At 33.7% G+C, this 14,681-nt stretch overlaps 1 pseudogene across 1 annotated transcript; it reads left to right on the top strand.

Annotated features, from left to right (window-relative positions):
* Window positions 1-212: 212 nt before the first annotated feature.
* LOC145614535 (putative E3 ubiquitin-protein ligase XBAT31) lies at window positions 213-6,385 on the top strand (annotated as a pseudogene). The gene is made up of 10 exons (XR_014107119.1): window positions 213-716; window positions 810-885; window positions 985-1,040; window positions 1,319-1,440; window positions 1,549-1,689; window positions 1,787-1,894; window positions 2,119-2,381; window positions 3,762-3,888; window positions 4,858-4,978; window positions 6,060-6,385. The product of XR_014107119.1 is annotated as a putative E3 ubiquitin-protein ligase XBAT31 (transcript).
* Window positions 6,386-14,681: the final 8,296 nt, after the last annotated feature.

Genomic DNA, 14,681 nt, shown 5'->3' with positions numbered 1-14,681 from the left:
ATGAATGAAGGAGTGTTGATGAAATTCTAAGAATTTTCGCCCTTTTGATTCAGGTTTTCTTTTTTGTCGAACAAGAAAAAGAGGAGACATATTGTGATGAACGGCGGCAGGGGTGCTGGTGATGGCAAAGTTTCCGGCATCAGACTGCCGCTATCTCAGGACTGCAACCACTTAAAATATAGAAGAAACTCATAAACTTGTAATGTATTTTCTTTCCCTTTCAATTTGTTGTGGTTGAATACAAAGATAGAAAAATTGCTCATTTCTGAAATATTAGGCTTCAATTTTTATAAACAATACTTCTAAATAGCAACTTCTTAATTCAGGCACTCTTTTTTGTCATTGAACTATAAGTTTTGAGTTTTCTTCTCATTTTGGTTATAATATTCATGGGTGTAAACATTTCTACTTTACTTGAGCTTTGTCATTCATTTGGGTATCACTTTCCCTTTCATCAATCCTACGCCACCCACCATCTCACACCACCGTGCACGGTGGTTCTGGTGCACGGCCTGGTGGTTTAAATAAAAATGGGTCAGGGGATGAGTTGTGCGTCTCCTAATAACCATGAAAATGGGATTTTTAAAGCAGCTCAAATGGGTGATTTAGATACTTTAAAAACAGAATTAGAAGATGACCCTTCTCTTTTATATGAATTTTCTCTCTATGATCGTAACTCTTTGCTTCATGTTGCTGCTTCTTATGGTCAGATCGAGGTGGGTTTATGAAAAATTGATTTCTGGGTTTTTTTAAAGGTTTGATTTTGGAATGTGGGTTTGTTTAAAGATGGATTTTTGGACATTTTTTAGGTTGTTACTTGGCTTTTGGAACGATCTGTTAATCTTGATGCCTTAAATCGTCATAAACAGGTAGAGTTATATTTAGTTTTTTCGGGGTTTTAATTTGTTGTAATAAAAAAAAAGTAAAATTAAAATTAATGAATTGACTCATTTGTTGATTAATGGCTGAATGATTCAACAGACACCTCTTATGATGGGCTGCTATTGTGTGTGGAGAAGCTCCTTCATGCAGGAGCCAATGTAAGTCAATGTTCATTTTATCCATAACTTTCTCATTTTTAGCTATTTTTTGGGAAAATGGGAAAAATCTGTCTGAAAATTAAAAAAATAAGTTGCAATATTGAAGTAATTTTCATGTAATTTCTAGCAAAAAGATTTGAAGTTTGATGATAATTTAGCAAAAAGATATGAACTTTGATGATATTTCGGGTTGAATTTGATTTGGGTTTTTAAAGTTTTGGTAGCTGAGAAGTTAAATTAGTGTGATACTAATATGATTATTTGTGGAATGTTTTCAGATTTTAATGTTTGATTCTTTGCGAGGAAGAACTTGCTTATAATATGCTGCCTATTATGGGGATTCAGATTGTCTAAAACTCATTATTTCTACCGCCCGTACATCGCATGTTGCCATTTCTTGGTATGTCTCTTATATTAATACCAACCTAATTTCATTATTTGAGTATCTTGTCAAAATTAGATTGTATTATTGGTTGAAATGGGGGTAATAATTGAGGTGGATTTTCAGGGGATTTGCTCGATTTGTGAATATTAGAGATGGAAAAGGCGCTACCCCATTACACTTGGTAGCCCGTCAAAGACGGCCCGAGTGTGTTCATATTTTGCTTGATTGTGGGGCTTTAGTTTGTGCTTCTACTGGAGGATATGGGTGAGTAATGGATGGTTGTAAAGATATACCAAATTTGTTGAATTTGGCACTATTGAGATTTCATTTGTCTAAATTGGTTTGGAATTTTTGTGTGTAGCTATCCTGGGAGCACTCCACTACATTTGGCTGCACGGGGCGGATCCCTTGATTGCATCCGTGAATTGCTTGCATGGGGCGCGGACCGGCTGCAAAGAGATGAACCTGGGTATGGATTTTTTCCATACTTCTCTTTATTGATTGTTGTTGTTATTAAAGAACTCTGTTGTATGATTCACTAGATATCGAAATTCTGTGTAATTGGTAGTTCTACCTCCGTTTCATATTGCTCTTCCTACCTTGAACAAATCTATCTCACAAAAAGATCCTTGTATCATGTTTTTGAGTTAAGTTGATTGCTTCTGCTGACTGTTGTTGGACCTGTTATTACAGGAGAATACCATACCTGGTGGCTTTAAAGCATAAGCACGGGGCATGTGCCGCCTTGTTAAATCCGTCATCAGCAGAGCCTCTTGTTTGGCCTTCACCATTAAAGTTCATTAGTGATCTTAATCCAGAGGCCAAAGTGTTACTCGAACGGGCTCTAATGGAGGCCAATCGGGAAAGGGAGAAGACCATCTTAAAAGGAACTGATTACTCATTTTCTTCTCCATCACATTCAGATGGGTGGGGAAATTGATGATAGTTTGTCAGAGGTATATTGCTTCTTCAACTTCTTTTTGAACTTGGTAACATTGTGTTTTGCTTTAAATTTACTATTGTTGAGTTGCTCATATTAAAAGATACAAAGTGGAAACTTAGGGTCGAGCTATGCCTGCGCAAACTTATGTGATGAACTAATTATAGGAAGGATGAATTATCAGTTTTATCAAATTATATGTCAGATCCTGCTATGATAATCGATCTGATGCTATGTAAATGCGGTATAGGAAGAGAATGATGGTTGTTCTAACTTCTAAATGCACAAACAATAAGGGATGTTTGTTTATTAAAAGAATGTGAAGATTTTTCATGTCGTAGGCAGTCAAGTCCCTTAAATACGAAGTATATGCATGCTGTATGCAATCAAGATTATTATTGTCTAGATAGATTTAAGGTCATTTAACTTCGTGTAGGATAAAGATATTAAAGGGTGCTTCAATGCCCGTAATGAATGACTACTCTACAGTGATGTGTAATTTCTTTAATTACTCACTTAACACGTACATAAATCTTACAAGTATATTGAAGGGAAATAATATAAAATTACACATAGTTTGGTGGATATATCTTTTATAAACAATCTATCATCTCTACGATATTTTATTTTAGATCATTAAATGTTTTTTCTCCATTTTCATCATAAAAATATCAAAAGTTAAAGAAAATTAACAATATGATGTTCGAATCCTTATCCTTTATTTATTTGTATTTATTTAAAATGAATGTTTATATATTCTTTATATATATATATACAAATGTTAGTATAGTTTTGTATGATGATTAAAAAATTAAAATAAACTCGAATAAAGAATGTAACATCTAAAATAAAGTAGACAAAGTTTAAGTAGCTTACGATGTTTTAAAGAATAACTACAAGAACTTGTACTTCATATGATATGATATGCATAGCCTTTTTTTTGTTTTTTTTTGAAACCTGATATGCATAGCCTAACTTCTAACGACTAATTAATTACATCGGGAGTGTCATTATTATCCATTAAAAAAAAGACAAATATTTTGCATATATGTTTTATCAATTTTTAAAATTTTTTTTTTAAAAAAAAAACTATGGACACACCAGAAGATGACACGTGTCATTGCTGGTGTGTCTTTTAGTATATAGTTATTGATTGATTGATGGGTACAACATAAGCTTGCACAATTCTCACGGAAAACATATATGTTGTAGAGGTGATCAATTATGACTGAAAACCCGCAAATCTAATCTGATCTGAAAAAGGGCGGATTTGGCAAATTCAATAACATTTATTTAATTAAAAAGCCAAACTCGGCTTAAGAAAAGCTCGAATTTGGATATGAGATATGAATGCTTGACTCGACTAGCCCAAATTTTTTGATCACCCGGGGTCAAGGTGGGGTGTCGCCAGTGCCACACGCTCAGTTTCAGGAGTAGTACGGCGCCGATGACGGGGGTGGTCGGGGTGAGGAGCAGGATGGCTGGTGTTCGAGGTGAAATTCAAAGTTCATTCGGGGTTTGAGGTATGTTTTCGTTTTTATATTTTTTTTCTTGTTTGATATTTTCGAATTTGGTTTGATTTTTTTTTTTTTTCGAATTTTCATATTCGAATGTTTGATAATTTTTTTTATTTATGTTCGTTTTAGGTTTACTTTTTGTTTTGCTTTTTTGTTAATTTTTGGGTTTTGTTTTTGTTAAATTTCAGTTTTTTTTTTTTTTGTTAAATTTCAGTTTTATTTTCGTTTTGATTTTTGCTAATTATGATTTTGGGTTTGATTTTTGTGGTTTGTTTTTGTTGTTTGTTTTTGGTGGGTAATTTTGTAGGGTTTTTATTGTTAATTTTGATTTAAATTTTGTATTTTGGTTTAGTTTCTGGTTGTTTGGGTTACGATTGGCGGTGGTGGTGCGTAGGTAGAGGTGGTTTTGGGTTGGATGTTGGCAGTGGTGGTGCGTGGTTAGAGGTGGTTTTGGAAGGTTGGCAGTGGTGGTGCGTGGGTACGGTGTTAATGCAGGCTGGGTTGCATTTGTTTATGTTTTTTTTAATTTTTTTATAATTAATTAGCGACCGCCTTTAGCCGTCGCAAATACAATCTTGTTTCTCTCTTGATTTAGTTTCAAATTTTTGGGTTTGATTGTTTGATTGTCGTGGATTTTTGCATATATGTTCTTGTTGTTTTCGATATGTTCAATGTGTATTCGAATTTTTTGGGTTGAATCTTTGTGGGTGTATTTGTGCGAAATTGCTTCATTTTTATTGAAGTTTATTTGGTCGATTTGTTTTCGATTTTTGGGCTTTATTTGGTCGATTGGTTTTCGATTATTATGGGGTTTATTTGATCGATTTGTTTTTGATTTTTTGTCTTTATTTGTTCGATTGGTTTTCGATTATTTTGGGGTTTATTTGATCGATTTGTTTCTGTTTTTTGGCTTTCGTTTTTTGGGCTGAACTTGGGATGAATTGTCTGATTCGTGGTTGAATTGTTGATCTCTAGGTACAATTCTCTCTCTCCTTTCTCTTCTAAGCTTTCTCCAACCCTCCACTGAAGCAACTCCTGGACTTTCCTCTCCATTGAAGAAGCTTGAGAGGTTATTTGATGATTCTCTGATCTCCAGGTTTGATTCTCTCTTCTTTCACTCTCGTGTTCTAATTGTTTGAATGTTCAGCTCTTTAATTAAATATTTCCTTTTAATTGAATGTTGACTGATTTAGCTTCCTTTCCTGCGAAAAAATTGGAGTACGTTGTATGTTTTTGTAATAAAATGTGGGAAAGTTTTGAATTTTATTTGTTTTTAGTATAAATATGTCAAGTAATCGCATAAATTAAATAGATTTTTGTGGTTTATATTAAATTGTGGTGATAAATTTGTGTTCTATGTAACAAATTGTTTGGATTATGGCTTACACATGTAATTTTAATGATGCATTGGTTTGGGATGTGTAATCAGCAATTGATATGAAATGGAGGAGCTGATTTGGTTTTAGTGTTTTCAGATGCTTAATTATAGGCTATATGATTTGAGTAATTGGCTTTGGTTTTAATGGATGATTGATTGGTACTTTATGAATTTGTGTTGTGATGTACTGCTGTCTTTGTGAGAGCTATCTTGAATCGTATATTGAGTTAATAATTGCATGAGAGGCATTTGACTTTGGATAGTAGAGGTTGGTAAAGAATTGAGACCTAATAAAGTTTCTTGTAGTGACCAAACAAACAAGTACATCCAGTACCAAAATATTTTAATTGCTTAGGTTTCTATGCTAAAATATTCAATTTTAGTTCTTTTTTGTTTCCGGATGATTTTGTGTTGGGAAAGAAATTGGGAGAAAAGGCTCTTATAGTTGTTTATAGGGTTTCTTAGTTAATAACAAGATGCCCTCTGTGAAGGTATCTTTTTTGATGGATTGTCCATGATGAATTTATAATTTTATCTATTCTGATTTTCATTTGGCATAAAGATTTTGTACTGATTGATTGATGGTGTTTGATGCATGCAACTGCAAGTGTTTGTTGTTTAGAATACGTTTTTTGAGTTCATCACTTCAAAATAAGTGGTAGGTCAAATACAAGTGACTGATTTACTGTATAAGATGGCAAACATTGAAATGATGATTTTTTTTTTAAAAAAAAATTTAACATTATTGTGCTTTGGTGGAATTAATCTAACTTCTACTTTAACTGAAATCTCTTTACAGGATTAATGATAATTTTTCTGGCCTAGAAGCAGCCAAAACCACTTATTTAAGTCTGCGTGGATTCTTTGAAGATGTCCGTACTTTATTTTTATTTTTTTTGGAGGTGTCTGTACTTGGAAATTTGAATAGTGCAATATGGTTTCTTAAAAATTCTTAGTGAGAGAACACATTTTAGGGTTTTTTTTGTTTATCTTATTTTCACTTATTTCAGGTTAATAAGTTTTGATAAGGGTTATTCAAGTACAAACTACAACTAAAATAAGGTCTAATAAGTTCATGTAAGTTCAAAAAAAGTTAAGATCATTGAAAATCAGGTTCATCAGTAAGTGTTGTTTGTTTTGTTTTATTTTGTTTGTACAATCGTAGTAATAGCTAGCTTTAAAAAGAGATTGAGGATGGAGGGACAAAAGGGGAAAGGGAGAGGGGGGAGAGAGAGTGAGCGGAAGAAAAAGGGAGAGGGAGAGGATGATAGGGGAAGGGAGGAAGGGAGAGAAAAAGTTTTGGGAAAAAGAGAGATTGAGAGAGAGTGTGTATGTGAGAGAGAAGGAGCCGAGAAAAAGAAGGGTCGAGGCTCTCGTGAGAGAGAAGGCAAGCCGAAAAAGAGTCTGCTAGGAAAGTCTTCTTTCATGTCAATAAGCATACACAAATTCAGCTTTGCTATGGCAGTGCCACATGATGTGAGACGCTCATGTTGAAACGCTGTATTTTGACAATGGCAATGTTTATTGCAAAATAACAAATGAATTTCTACAAGTACTTGCAGATGCAGAAGTATAAGTTGGAAAAAATGGTATCATATTTCTTAAGAGTGAATGTCCTATTATCTTATAACTAGCCTTACATCCATCCTAAGTTGTCTTATATGTATTGTTTAGGTCAAATTATGAGTTAGTTGTTCATTAAGATTTTACTGAACTTCAAGTACTTGTAGATGCAGGAACATAAGTTGGAAAATTTGGTATAATATTTCTTAAGAGTGAACGTCCTATTATCTTATAACTAGCCTTACATCCATCCTAAGTTGTCTTATATGTACTGTTTAGGCCAAATTATGAGTTAGTTATTCATTACGCTTTTACCAAACTTCAATATTGTGTAATATAATGTAATCTTACGAGTATGTCCATATCTCATGATAGTTACATGAATGGAACTGATAAATAAAATCAATGTTATACATGTTTACTAATGTTAATATTTACCTTTGCACCTATAATGGTTTTCATATATGTAACATTGTTTTATTTTCCGTGTTCATCTCACACTTTGATTCTTTTTATTTTTGACGGGTACACTTTGATTCATTTGCTACAAGATTGCTTATAAATCAATATGATTTTTAGTTTTTTACATCACATATGCTTCACTAACAACTTGCCTTGATACAAAAACCTAATATAAATCAATAATCTACATTATGTATACCTACATAATTAAAGCATACAATATAGTATACTATTATGCAATTCATCCTACATCTTAACGATTCTCAAGATAACAACACGAAAACACGCACCAATATCCATATCATGATGTTTGGGGGGGGGGGGGGGCGCACTCCATATCATGTATAATAAACATGTATCAAAAACGCTTTTATTACTTAATACATGTATAATTGCACCGATTAATACCCATTCCCCACAATTTTAATGAATTCGATTCACAAATACTTTTTTTTTTTTTGGACAAAGATTCACATATACTAAACAACCATACAATTTTAAAAATCTTACTGGGACAATTGACAAGAATAAAGTCACAAATTTATGACTACAAAATTCAGTGGGAGAGACTCGAGAAAGAAGAGAAAGAGAGATAGAGAGGAAGAAATAGGAAGAGAGGGAGACAAAAAAAAGAGGGGGGATGGAAAAGAAAGAGAAGGGTCAAGAGAAAAAGACAGAAAGAGCCAAGAATGAAAAGAGCTAGAAGAGAGAAAGAAGGGTTGGGAGAGAAAAAGAGGCCAGGAGAAAGAGAATGAATGGATAGATATATATAGATAAATAGAAAAGGCAATGCCGAGAGAAAGAGAGAGAGAGAGAGGGGGGGGGGGGTGATCGAGAGGGCCGGTTGAGAGATGAAGGTGCTAGGAAAGAGAAAGAAGGCAAGGTCGCGAGGGAAGAGGGGGTGAGAGAGAAAGGTGCTATGAAATAGAGAAAAGGTACTTCAAAGAAGAAAGAGAAAAGGCAGGCCATAAGCTAAGAGTAAAGGGCATGCCGAGGGATAGATAAAGAAGGGCCAGGAGAGAGGAGCCAAGAGACGGGAAAAAGGATCTGGGAGAAGAGAGAAAATGAGAAAGAGGGGCTGGGAAAAATAAAGTGAGATAGAGAGAGAACGAGGGCCAAGAGAGATAGAGGAGGTCGAAAGATCGAATAAAGCTAGAGCGCTGAATAGAGATAGGGGGATGGGAGAGAGAGAGAGAGAGAGAGAGAGAGAGAGGGAGAGAGAGAGAGAGAGAGAGAGGGCTCAAGGGAAAGCAAAAGAAAGATAGATGTTGGGGGGAGGAGAGCAACAAAATACAACCTATGGTTTTAAAAGCCTTTTTTTAAAAATGGAACAAGGACAAGAAGGATTAGGATTTAGAACAGAAGAAAGAGAGAGAGATATATAAGAAATAGTTTGAGCTAATAAACAAAAGATGAGTGAAATGTGAGCAAGTAAACGTATGATTTCAAAGCTATTGAAAAAAGGAATGGGGAGATAAAGTCAAAGGAGATAAATGGAGAGAGAGAGAGAGATAGAGAGAGAGAGAGAGAGAGAGAGAGAGAGAGAGATTATTAATTAGTACACTTAAAAGCCATTAAGTAGTTATATAAATTATGAGAAAGAAAACGCTTTATCATGTGTTCCATATTTACCCATACACAATAGCACTCTTAAAAATACATATTTAATCAACAAACCAAATTAGAATTCAACTTTTCTATTGTTTAAAGCCCTTAGCGCTCTTTCCTAAAACAACACAAGAACATCCTATTTATAGAATAAGATGCTCGATTGCTAAAAACACTACAATCGTTCAAATGTAACTAATTAGCATAAACCAAACTTATGTGCATTTATATAATCTTAGAGATAAAAACACATAATTAACATTACATATATTGCACCGATTAGTCCTTAAATTAGGGCTAAGCAAAACTATTTGAAAATTTAAATATTTGTTGATCCGATCCGGATCCGATCCAAGAAATTTGGATATTTGATTCGAAAAAATTGGATATCGGATATTCAAGATAATCACACACAATAATAACATTAATGATTCAACAAGCTCTTTTTACAATTCATTAAATTATGCTCCCTTAATCAGCATGTTAATAACACCTCAAACTACGAAACACAATCACATCCACGAATCTTACATATCTTATTTTCGAGGGGGCACGCGCGTAGTGTAGGTTGCTGGGCAATTCATAATCTCAAACTACGAAACACGATCACATCTATGAAACACGTGTGTTGACTACGATTTAATTTTTTTTCTAGATTGTTTTTTTTATACCAATTGTTTTTTTAAAATACACCACGTATGGATCGCACTATGTTTCTTACTTTATATTATGTATACACCGCACTATTTTTACAACACAATTAGCCATTTTTAAAAATAAAACACATTGCACTTGAACTAATATTTTACACACATTTCAATCATTACACTTCTAATAGACAATTTTTAAAATATACTCTATATCAAATTTTCACTGTTTGTATTACAAAGCCGGAACATAATAACAAATACTACACGGACCATAAAAATTCGCGAATATTACTTATCTTGCCGGGGGGGGGGGGGGGGGGGGCACGCGCGTAGCGCGTGCACCAACGACTAGTTTCTTATAAGTATGGGGATAATAAATACTTTTGTACAAGTAAGTTTTCCACAAAGTCATCTATCTCTTGTTCAAATAAATATTGTGCAATCATGTTTAATTTACTTTCAATGATCCAACTTCAAGTAGGTATATTCGTACATAATACTATCATGGAATTTAATCACACATCAATCAACATATTCATACTAAAATTGTGATAGTTGTTCAAATTATATGATAATGTCAATTAGTGTATTAGTACTTTGGTAGTACACCACTTAATATTTCATAAAAAAACATTAGTATTTCACATCTAATTACACACAATAAATAATTGCTATCAAATTTATCTTCAAACAAGTGCTAGCTAGCATGAATTAAGGTCGAATAAACATTCATGTGGCCAAAAAAATGACATCATGTATATATAAATAATCACAATCATAAAAGTATAATTAACTTTAAAAGCTTCAAAGAATTACAAGTAGATCATTCTTCAAAATAGATTAGGCTCCAAACTTTAATTCCCTTAAACATATGGTCATAGTATCGACCGCTATCTCATACTACGTCTGAAATATTTTCATTGGTAGTATTATTTTCAAGCACTGATACATCTAAGTGTATTTCAACACACAGCATCTAAGACAAATAATATTTCCCGATGATATCAACACTGATAAATTCTACTTTTGCAAGATTGGACATAACTTATTATATAAAAGAAAATATTACAAATTTAAAAAAAAATACTTAGAGGTAGGTAACATAACATTCTATTAGTGTAAAGATTATTAGGAATTTAATAATTTATACATGACCACTCATACCAAACAAAAGTATTAGTATACATACTCTTCACGTGTTACTCAAGCTGTCAAATATTAGCTGTACGTTTCATGACAGCATGTTATAAAAATAAATTAAGTTGTAGCTTATGTCCAATAACAACTAGACATCAATAAAAACTAAATTATATCAAGCAGGATGGAAGTATAAATTTGCTAATCAAAGTTACTTAAAGTGCTCCAGTTCGTTATATCAGCTAGCAATTGCTGTATTATTAATTATAGTCCATAGACTATACATAAAATATAAGAAAATTGCCACAGAGATATACCATCCAACTAAAGTATACATATAATTAAACATAATTAGTCAATACTTGACGAAATACATATGAATTACGCACAAGTTTATATAGCGTGAAATTCACAACAAAATTGAATTAACAATCACTGTTTAGTAATGCGAAATTTCGGTAAAACCCGGTTCTAAATCGTCCTATTCAACAATAGTGGTGATAATTGAATTCCGAAAAGTCGATATGAATCTATAATCAACATTATCAAATATTTAATTCAAAATAAACATACTATGATAATATGATCATCTAATCAAAGAATGCAATGGAAATTGATAATGAAAGTACGATCGTCTAATCAAACTGATTTCATTCATCAAAGGTATACATATTCAAATAGGATAAATTAGCCAAAAAGAATTGAATAGCATATTTAATTTCCATAGTAAAACATCATATTCAGGTTATCAATCGAATAACAAGTGTAATACCCCATAATTAATGGTGTTAAAGTAAAACAATAGCAGACTTGATATAATAAAGTTTGTGATGTGCAAGAGAATAGGAATGTAGGGTTACCTTTTTAGCAGAAAAGAGTATTGTTGTTGGTTGATTTCGTGAGATCTTCTTTCGTCTTCTTAGTCAGGTTGATTTCGTCAAATTGCTCAATTGGTTAGATTTTGGTGCTGATAACGTGTTATAAAATAAGAAGAAATATGAGAGAGATTGAGAGAGAATTAATCTGTGTATTTCATTCCATATGATGAGGTATATATATATACATACAATATAGTTAGGGCTTGATTGGATAAGAATATAAACCCTATCTAGATTGTTCCGGAATGATACAAAGGAGGATAATGGTCATCCACACGATATTTCATAACATTTTCATTATTCTTGTACTCCCTCAATTTTATTTAAGAGTTATATTTTCACAGCCACATACTTTTAGGCAACTTAATTTACTTTAGAGGTATTTGAGAAAATTGCGGTATTAAAAAATTATAAAATATGATATATAGTGGAGTTAATATTTTATTTAAAAATATGAGATGTGAAAGGAAATTGTATAATAAAAAATTATAGGCATCAATTTACCGTAATTTCCTATTTAGTCCATCTCTTTAAGTGAACCTCATACCATAGATAGTTACGATGGTAGGGCACCGTACTATCTAAACCCTTTTATCAAAAAAAAAAATCCAGACACATTTGTGAAAGAATGTTCATAATATCAAGATTCAAAATTACTTGGCAATCTTATTCGTCAAACCTTTATTATTTAAAAAATACATCAAATGTTACCCCTATTCAAGACTTTAACCAATAACCTCGTATTTTTTTTAGATCTTTTATAATAGGTTTGGAATCACTAGATAGATTTTTCGTATCAAATAGGATGATCCAAAATACTAATTATAAGGATTTATATAAGTAATAATTCAAGTATTCGCATACATGTAAAAATAAATATTAAAATAATACTTCTAGTTTTCAAGTTTTGAAAGCATATCATTATATCATCAATTTCTTTATCTTAAGTAAAAAGTAATCTTGCCCAATGTGATCAAACTATTATGTTGGTAAGTTTTTGTGTTATTTGGGAAATTGGATGAATAGAACATTAAGAGAAAAGAAAAGAAAAGAAAAGAAAAGAAAAGAAAAAAAGAGGGAAAAAAAATAAAGAATGTTGGGCTAGAGGCTAGAACCCATGACCTTTGGTTGAGAAGGCAATGCTCTAACCACTAGGCTACTGTAGAGTTTCCTTATTTTTCCCTTTTCATCACTTAGGTTTTAAGTTTGTAATCTCTCTCTAGAAATAGAGAGCTTCTCACTCTAGAAATAGATTTTTACCCTCTCTAGGGGTTTAGTGGTTGAGGTCCACCAATTTAGGCTGCTAGGATTATTTAGCTCTCATCATTTGGGTTGTCTGGGTTCAAGAATCACCCATGGTAATTAATTTTCTTTGCTACTCCCTGTGCTGACAAGTGTCTAACTTGGTTGGCACCTTTCAGAAAGGCCAATAGCTTTCCCCCCTTCAATCATTACCTTAGTAACGTTAACTTCCCAATTCCCCCCTTCCGTTAAGTTCCATATTTCTTTCTCTAGCAAAGTTTCGAATTTTAACGGAATGTCTAACCTTGAAGTTCAGTGTGCTTCTACTCAAGGTTAAACCTTTCTTGGTTAACTAAATCAACCAATTAATTACAGTAGTAATTCCGATTACCAAAGGTTATCTGCATGGCTCTTTTTCGCAGCACCGAGGCAAGAAGTTGAAACGCCTCCCTGCTGTGGTGGTAGTATAAAACACTACTATTATAACAACTGCTTTCACCTATCTCAACTCTCTTTCTCCCTGTTTTCTTCTTAAAACAACCTCTAATCATGAATAACACCCCGTATGCTTATAAAAAAATTAACAGAGCTGCAGCTTTTGCAGAAATCGAACCAAGCAGAGTACATGGAAGCAGGGCTTTCTAGAATCTGTGTGTTTATGGTTATCTAATGGATTACCGCACACTAAGCCCGTCCTCAATTAGGAACTTTGTTAATTCCAGGTGGAGAAAAAGAGGGTACATAGATGTTTTTAAAATGAATGACCTTTATGTCTTCAAGTGCTCTTTCGAAGAAGACAAAAGGGAGATGCTGGAGATGACAAAAGTGAACTTCGATGGAGCTTTAATGGTTTTTGCTCCGTGGGTGCCAAACCAAGTACCTCACACTATTAGATTCAGAAAAGCCAAGTTTTGGGTCAGAATTTGTGGGCTCCCCTGTGAATATTTAAATTCGCACATGGCGGAAACAATTGGGGAAATGCTTAGTATGCGTTTTGAAATTGATTTTGAGCCGCATTTCGTACCAAGGAATGACTACTTGTGCATCCAAGTCAAGCTTACGCTGGGAGAACCGCTTATTCCAGGTTTTTTCCTCAAACTTGATGATGATTCTGTAATTTGGATTCAATTACGATATGAGAATTTGTTCAAATATTGTGTACGTTGTGGTCGAATTGGTCATAAATACAATAGATGCACTAGACATGAGGATCTTATTAAACAAGACATTGACCATAGAATGATGTACTACTTGTCTCGGGGAATCCCCACTCTCAAAATAGAGAAGGGGTTTTCCATGTTTAACTTAGATATGAGGGCTACGCCTACGTCTGAACGAACTATTACAACTAGAGCTAGGCTAGTCGAAACTGATCAACCGCCTTCATTTAATTTTAGAGCATTTGACATCATGGTTGATTTTGATCTGGGTATATAAAATGGGGGCAGAACAGTACTCCCAGGGGCCAGATTCAATAGCAGGGGTGCTCCGTTCAGGGGACCGGTGATTGGTAGTGTTGGGACTTCTATGCAGGTTAATTCACAACCTGCAACAGCGGACATGGAGGTCGAATCTGAAGGAGGGGTCCATATTAATCCCGCGGTTACAGGGGCTGAACAGGTTGGTGGCGGATTAAATAAGAATTCTCAGGGAGGGGGACTGGGTGAAGATCCGTATGCTGCTGCAGCGGCGGCTGACCCAGGTCAGAATAATACTGCTGGGAATCTGGAATCGGATATGGTACCTAGGTATGGGCCGGAAATTGAGAATCTCCGGTTTGATTTGCTCATGAACTCAGCAATTCAATCTAGGGTGGAAATTAACAAAGAAATTACGGGGAGGAGAGTGGATAATGCAGGATATAATCAGAGTTTTTTTTTT

This window comes from Chenopodium album, chromosome 25 (assembly GCF_948465745.1).
Source record: "Chenopodium album chromosome 25, dcCheAlbu1.1, whole genome shotgun sequence".
Lineage (NCBI taxonomy): Eukaryota > Viridiplantae > Streptophyta > Magnoliopsida > Caryophyllales > Amaranthaceae > Chenopodium > Chenopodium album.
This window is presented reverse-complemented; position numbering and strand designations above follow the sequence as displayed.